This window comes from Halyomorpha halys, unplaced genomic scaffold (genome assembly GCF_000696795.3).
Source record: "Halyomorpha halys isolate HHAL.00 unplaced genomic scaffold, Hhal_1.1 Scaffold31.1, whole genome shotgun sequence".
Classification (NCBI taxonomy): domain Eukaryota; kingdom Metazoa; phylum Arthropoda; class Insecta; order Hemiptera; family Pentatomidae; genus Halyomorpha; species Halyomorpha halys.
In genome coordinates, this window is record NW_027107458.1 from 1491970 (window position 1) to 1500146 (window position 8177).

An 8177-nucleotide genomic window follows, 5' to 3' on the forward strand; every position below is an offset into this window, starting at 1 on the left:
GAATATTTTATTTATTTAAGTGTTTCGACCACTCGGGCCATTTAATTAGATTACAATTGGCATGTTCATGCAGTTGAAATACAAATACAGTTGAAATTTAGAAAAAGTGAGAAATTTACAATCGCAATCACAATTACCATTACCATTACCATTACAGTCACAATTAACAATTACAATTTACACTTCACAAATTTATTACTGCTGTGGGGTCTTCTCTGATCATTTCCTGTACCCATGAAGAGAATCGGTAAGACTCCAGAGCAGCCCAGTAAGATATGTGCCCAACAGCGAGATCGCTTCAGCAGCAGCGACACATCGGTGCATCCTCCTTCCTTGTAGATATGTAGATAATGCTACGACTTGGCCTTATATTTATAGCTGGTCTGCCTTTTCTTTCCCGGTATCCCACAATGACCTGGCAGCCATAAAAACAAGACCTTGATCGGTCTTGGTAATACTATTGGTCTTGGTAATAGTATGAATCGGTGTGGGGGGGGGAATATTAATCCATCGGTTGGGATCTGGTGTTTACTGAGTGGATGGATGAACGAAGAGTGAGGATATCAAGGATATAGGTAGGTTTTTTGATTTTAAGAACTTGTAATAGGAAAACACCAAGGAGGTATTGGCATCGGGAGGTTGGATAGAGTCACTTCAACTCGGAATACCATCCGGAGACTTGAGAGCGCCTTAGAAACCCAAAGGTAAATCTTACAAAGCAGTTCATGCATTCATAAAGTAATTAAATATAAATTTTAAATAATGGAGAAATTTTTAAAAAATACACATTCTTAATTGAAATATATATACAATAAACAAATTTTATATAGATAATTTAAGTATCAAGTTTATTCTTAAGATGTCTTTGGTACGTTTTTGGGTATATATTTTTAGTCATGTTTTATCTTTTCCTTGTATTTTTTGTATGAAGAGATTGTCAAAAATGGTTATGTGTGCTCTTTGGCAGAAGTAAGGCAACATTAAATTTCTGATGCACAGAGGATAGATGTTTTCTATTTTCATATATACATTTTCAATAACCTCTAGTTTTTGTAATATAAGTTAAAAGTGTAGCTCTAACTAGATTAAGTTTTTATTGGGCCTATAATAGTTTTGTACGGTTTAATATTTTTTTTTATAATAATTTAGAATTCCTGTTTAAATATGGAGCAATTTTGATATTGATTTCCATATCTGAATTGAATTTGTTTTTTATATGCATGGTGATTTGTCTCTTTTCATTGTTTTAGTTGTACAAACACTCGTAATTAATTGAAAATATGACAATAAAAGTGAAATCATTTTACGGAAGTAACTTGTTGAATTAAGATCAGTGAACAATATCGTTCTTCGAATGATCAGGTAAAAGAAAACAATCAATTTTTCTCAGTTTTAATTACTACAAGAGCCGGGAAGAAAAAAAGGCAGTTATCTCCCCCTAATTTTTGATTACTTTGATGAAAACTATGTATAATTACTAGTCAAAACTGATGAGTCTGCCAAGTATAGGTAGGGGGAATAAAAAATGGCGGTTGTTTCAAAACCTTAAAAACATTATTTTTCATCCGGAACTCTATATCCTAAAAACTATCAACACTAGAAAATATAAAAACATTATTTAAAGGAGAGTAAATTCGCTGAAATATTAACCCTAATAGAGCTATTTACGTCCAATATTTCTCGAGATATAGCTTTTTAAAAAGCAACATTTCATAACAATGTACTGAAAGATTAGTAGTTAGTTAATTTATTTTGAAAAATCTATATCTCAGTAACCATTCGACGAACAAATGTCTATTAGCACTCAAATTAAAGCTAAATAATTGCACTATAAATTAGTTTATGACCTTTACCTTCGTAGGAATAGTAGTTTTCATGATATTTACTAAAATAAATTAATTTTAAGTTGTTCGGATGATAAGTTTGATTTATGAAAAACTTTATTTCAGAAACCATTGGACGTACAGATGTCTGACAGCACTCAAATTAAAATTAGTTAAATTTACTATATAATAGTTAATAACTTTTATCTTTTTAGGAGTAGTAGTTTTTATTATATTTGACAAAATAAACTCACAAAATGTTAATTTCTAGTTGTTTCTATAAAATGTTGGATTTTGGAAAAAATATGTTTCTAGACCCATAAGTCGCACATATGTCTGCCAACACTCAAGATAAAGGAGATTTAACTTAGTTTTTATGATATTCTCATATGAATATAAATTTGGCATATGAAAATTTGTCTGAATTACTATAAATCAATTTATTTTAGCAAATTTCATGAAAACTCCTACGAAAATAAATCTTATGAACTTTATAGCTAATAAAAATGACTTTAATTTCAGTGCTAATAGTCATCTGTACGTCCTATAGTTCCTGAGATATAGATTTCTCAAAATAAATTAACTAACTATTTATTGATATTTCAGTACGTTCCATACAACATTTTTATGAAATGTTGATTTTTAGAAAACTATATCTCGAAAGAACTATCGAACGTAAAAAGCTCTATTAGGGCTAATATTTTAGCAAATTTACTCTACTTTAAATAATGTTCTCTTGGATTTTCTATTGTTGGTAGTTGTAAAGAAATAGAGCTCCGATGAAAAAAATTAATTATTTTTAACGTTTTGAAGCAACCACCATTTTTTATTCCCCCTACCTATACTTGGTAGACCCATCAATTTTAACTAGTAATTATACCTAGTTTCCAATTAAGTAATCACAAATAGGGGTGAAATAACTGCCTTTTTTCTTCTCTTGGACTCTTGTACTATAAAATGAATTGACTATTTCAAGTTAGATAATTACCTTAATTATATACTAACCTTATTATCTACTAATCTACTATTTTCACTTTTTTCTACATGTCTGATTTGTATAGAATTTCTTCACATCATCAAAACTTTTATTGCCTCCTTAAAAAATAGTAAATAAGTGTAAAATCGATGATACAAATTTGATTTTGAAAAAATGCTGCAACATCTCAGACAAATATTATTAGATGGGTAAAATGACTTTCCAGAATCGGTTGAAATCTTTCATTAAAACAAAAAGTAAATAAATAAATTGTCATTTTTGTAAATTGCCTCCAAGTACTTGTTTTGCAGCAGAAATTATAGATTTTTTTTCTGATTTCTAATGAAAATTTGATCAATTAGTCCATTAAAAATTTCCTACTTCAGTTATCTGTAAACCACATTTCCTGCATCCTTGCATCTTACAGTAAGTATGTAGTGACTAAAATGCAAGTAATTAGTAAGAATATCTCAAGTATATCCTTGATAATGGTCTGAGTACCGAAACATTGGTGGAAAATAAACAAAGTTGAGAGGTAAGGATCATACGATACTTGTGTCGTTCATCGCTACAAGAATCGTAATATCTTTTTATCCTCAAACGACGTAATTGTTTAAAATTGTCAGCATTATCATTACTAGCTGTGAAGTTTTGAAGTTTCGCTCCTGATAAATTTAGATTTGATGTGCCCGTTTAATACAAATAAGAACATCGGTATATTGTCAATTACGCTTCATAAATTAAATAAGTCAATTATCAGAGATCTTGGTGTTAGATAAACCCGGCAAAAACAGATTGCGTGGTGTTCGCATTACAGAAAGGGAAGAAAACCAGACTACCTCGCACGCTCCAAGTGGCAAACTCCGTACTAAGGCCTTCAAACTCGATAGTTTATCCGGGCATTAAATTGGATCGCCACATGACACTGTCAGGTCATTGCTACATGAAGACCAAACGAGTCCGTATCAGATCATAACACCACCTTTTATCATCCCCAGTACTCTCTCTAAGGCTCAAACTCCAAATTTATAAAAGTATTTTGAGACCAGCACTTCTATATGGTGCTCCACTCTTCACCCATCTCAGAGAAGGGACACAGCGCCATCTACAACGCTTCCAGGATACAGTGTTGCGGAAAATAGTGCGGCCAACATCGCTAAAGAAGATGAAGACAGATCAACTACACGAGCTCTTCGAACTACCCACTGTGCCTGAGTTCATCCAACGCAGGCACATAAAGTTTTTTGACTCTCTATAGCACCAAAGAAATCCACTGTTCAGGACCCTTACACCAGCGCCCCCTCCGGCGGGTTGGCAACAACAAACCAGATACAAACTCAGAAACGACGTGCCAGCACACGTATTTAGGAAATAAGTTTTTTTTTTTAGGTTTAGTTAGAATTTCAAAACCAATGCCCCAGCACATTATAAAATTCGAAGAACGCCCACTACAACAAAAATGCAAGTCAAAAACTCCTTAAAATGTAGTGCAGTGCAGGACCAGGATATATATTCATGCTAAAAACCATAAATGAAATTCAGAAATATGGATTATGAAAAAAAAGAAATAAATAAAATGTAAAGTTTAAGCCAAAAAAAAAAAAAAAAAACTAACAATGAAAATAACTTCTTATTATCTAGGAAAAAAGATAAAATAATGTCGACTCACATACAGCGTAAGAAAAAATATATACCTATTCACAAATAGGTATACAAATGGAAACATTCAAGAATTTTTGGAATCCGACTGATAGGTCTTGAGATTAGCGTATTGAAACATACAAACTCTTTTTATAATAATTCAGATATGAAGACAAATATTTTTATTAAATAATTATAGAAGAATTTTATGAGCCGGCCTATTATCTTTATAATTAATAGACTTATTTTTTTATTAATATACTTATTTGAGAGTGGTTTAGTTTCTTTAAAATAATTTTGATCCTTTTTCTCTCAACTTTATTTCTTTTTAAACTTCCGACGTTTCGGCCCCTTAGGTCATTTTCAAGGATTCCTTATTTTGTTTTCATTTTTTCCTTTAAATTCTTTAAATGCGGGCTAATTGCCTTTGTCCCATCTATTCACAAATAACCTGTTATAGGTTACGTTTAAGAGTTTGCAAATGAAAATAGTAGTAGAGAAGTGGTTAATAAAAGTTTTAAATTTGGAAAGGAATTTTATAGAAGAATTTGTGAATAGATGGGACAAAGGCAATTAGCCCGCATTTAAAGAATTTTAAAGAAAAAAATGAAAACAAAATAAGGAATCCTTGAAAATGACCTAAGGAGTCGAAACTTCGGAAGTTTATAATTAATATTAATAATACATATTTTTGAGTCTCAGGATAAATAATGAAGTATTTATTATCTTCCATAGATTCACTATGAGGAAACGATGGTCGGGGGTAAGGTCAGCAATGTTTCACAAATAAGTAAAAATTATTTGTACCGACGTTTCGGCCTTAATTAAAGAACTTCATCAGGGCTAAATACAAAATTTTGTATTTATATTTTTAATAGATACCATTTTTTTTTTTTAAATTTTAGATAAGGAAATTGTTCTATAATTTTTATTATTATTATCTTGTATAACTACAAGAAGATAAATAATCATATTGCAAAGGCAAGAACAATGTATGATATGTACGAGAGAAAACAATATGAGAACAAATATTGAAGATGTTAGTATGAGAGTAAGTTAGTAAAAAATATTGATCAAGTTTGTCCGTTCTGTGGTTAATATGAAAAGATTCTAATTGCATATAAATACTTTCTGAGAGGAGTCTGTTGTAATATTTGGGACTGTGGCTAAGATAGAAGTATTTTCGAAATCAAATGTGTGCTTTAATTATAAGGAATAAATACATTTATTCCTCAGGATAGACACAGTTAATTTTACTACCAAGTGCGGAACCCGGGACTACTTCACGAACTCCGTAGATTCCTACCTTCAACATACTTTCCTTTCTCATCGATAGATTATATAAGTAGACCACAATGGTTCCTATTCATCCCTCTATTCTCAGTCCGCTGGTGTTTCTCAAGATAGTATCCTCGGTCCCATCCTTTACACCGTCTATACAGCTGACATCCCAATCAATCCTAACACTGTCGTCACCACGTATGCCGATGACACATGTGTTCCCGCTGTTAATAATAAACCTTTGATTGAATCCCAAACTATCCAATCCCATAGCATAGACCTCTAAGAATGGTGTCGTAATTGGAGGATTAAGATAAATCCTATCAAATCACATTTACGCTTCGTCGTAAACTACGAGGGAAACTCCCCAACAGTCTCCTTTAATAATGTTGATCTTATCCCTGTCGAACAGATCCGGTACCTTGGACTACATCTGGGCAAACGACTAACCTGGAATCCTCAGATGTAAAAGTAATTGAAAAGAAACTTATGTATAAATAAAAGGAAGGAAGACATAAAGTAGTATTAATATAAAATAAACTTGAATAAACAATGATAAGAATAAATAATTACGTAACAATAATAAGAATAAAAAATTACATAAACTATACGGTTAAAAAAGTACTGTGTTTAAATTTTGTGTTTCCACCTCTACTTTTCTTTTTTTTCGTTTAATATGCATCTATTTTATATGCGTCTCTTGTACTTTTTTAACCATATAGTTTACGTAATTTTTTATTCTTATCATTGTTTATTCAAGTTTATTTTATATTAATACTACTTTATGTATTCCTTCCTTTTATTTATATATGATTTTCTTTTCACTTATCTTATTGTTGTTATGTTCTTAGTTGTTTTTATATCTTTTTAGCCCTGATGAAGCCCTACAAAGTGGGGCGAAATGTAGGACAATAAATAGTCCATAGGTATTTTGTTCTTTTTTAACGTGGCTTAAATTTTCAAAAGTTAAAAAAAAAAAACCTATAATTGCATCCCAAACTCTCCAATTCCATAACACAGCCCTGGTGTCGTACTTGGAGTAATAAAATAAATTCCATCAAATCACCTTTGCCCAACGTCGTAAACCTATTGACTGCCCTACAGTATCCTTTAATAATGTTGATCTCAACCCTGTCGAAGAGATCCGCTACCTTGGACTACATCTGGACAAACGACTAACTTGTAATCCTCACACAAGACTGAAAAGACATGAAATTGTACGTCGATTTTGACTCCAGCACTCACTGGACAAACAGTCTAAACTTCCAATTCATTACAAAAGACTGATCTACATGACTGTAATAAGGCCAATCTAGGCATACGGAGTTGAGCTTTGGGGCTCCACTAAACCTTTGAATTCCCCTCGTATCCAATCCTTACAATCCAAAATCCTTCGTAAAATCCTCAATGCTCCTTACTTTGTCACAAATAAAATCATACATAAAGACCTTAATGTTCCATATATAACCGATCTAGCCCGAACCAGATATTATTCCTTACAACCCAAACCCACTAGTTTCTAACCATGCTTCCTCTTCGATTCCTGACTATCCTGCAAGGCGCCTGAAAAGAAGTTGGTCACGAGACCTGCTAATGTAAAACGTCATTAGAGTGCTACCAATGGGTAGTTTATCTACACGCCAGTAATACTCTATTTTATCTGAGATCAAATTTATTTAATCTATTTTAATGTACAGTTGTAAATAGAAATAAATAAATAAATAAATGACTACCTCTTCATGTTTCTCCTTCTCTAGGAACAAGATAGACAGGTTGGCAGTGCGTTGCCTCTCTCATAAACGGGGTATATCGTCATTCCCTCAAGTTGCAGTCATTTGAGAAGAAAATCTAGCTATAGCCATTTTTTAATACCATCACCTTCACATCAGAAGTCTAAAAATACTATTTAGCATTTTATATATTTTGTTTATCTTCGGAATTTCATCACTCACCTAAAAACAAGGAAAGATTCGTTTAAAATATCGACGTTTATGCTTCTTTGTAGTTATTGGCAGTAATTGTAAAGAAACTGTTGTTGTTTGGAATGAAACAAAAGGAAGCATACGCAATTCCCATTTAGTTGACCAAAAACGGATGGTTGTAAATGTTGGGAGCTGTTTCCAAAGCTAATTTACATAGCATTCGTGAAGGTCTTTCAGGCAATTATATCGTTTAAGGGAATTGTTCATTTTAGAACAACACTTTAGCCATTAGAGGGAAAAACACTTTATTAAAAAAGTTGTAATGCTCAACTGCATTGGGCAAAAAACAATATAAATAGTCACATTATAAACATTTTTGGAAGATTATTGATTGACCGTGTGTGAAGATGAAAAGAATATGGTCCGGGTGCGGTCAAGAAAAACTCAAATAGTAGAAATATACTAATTTAATGAGCCAACGTTTCGCCCCACGTTGCAGGGCTTCTTCAGGGCTAAAAAAGATACAAACACATA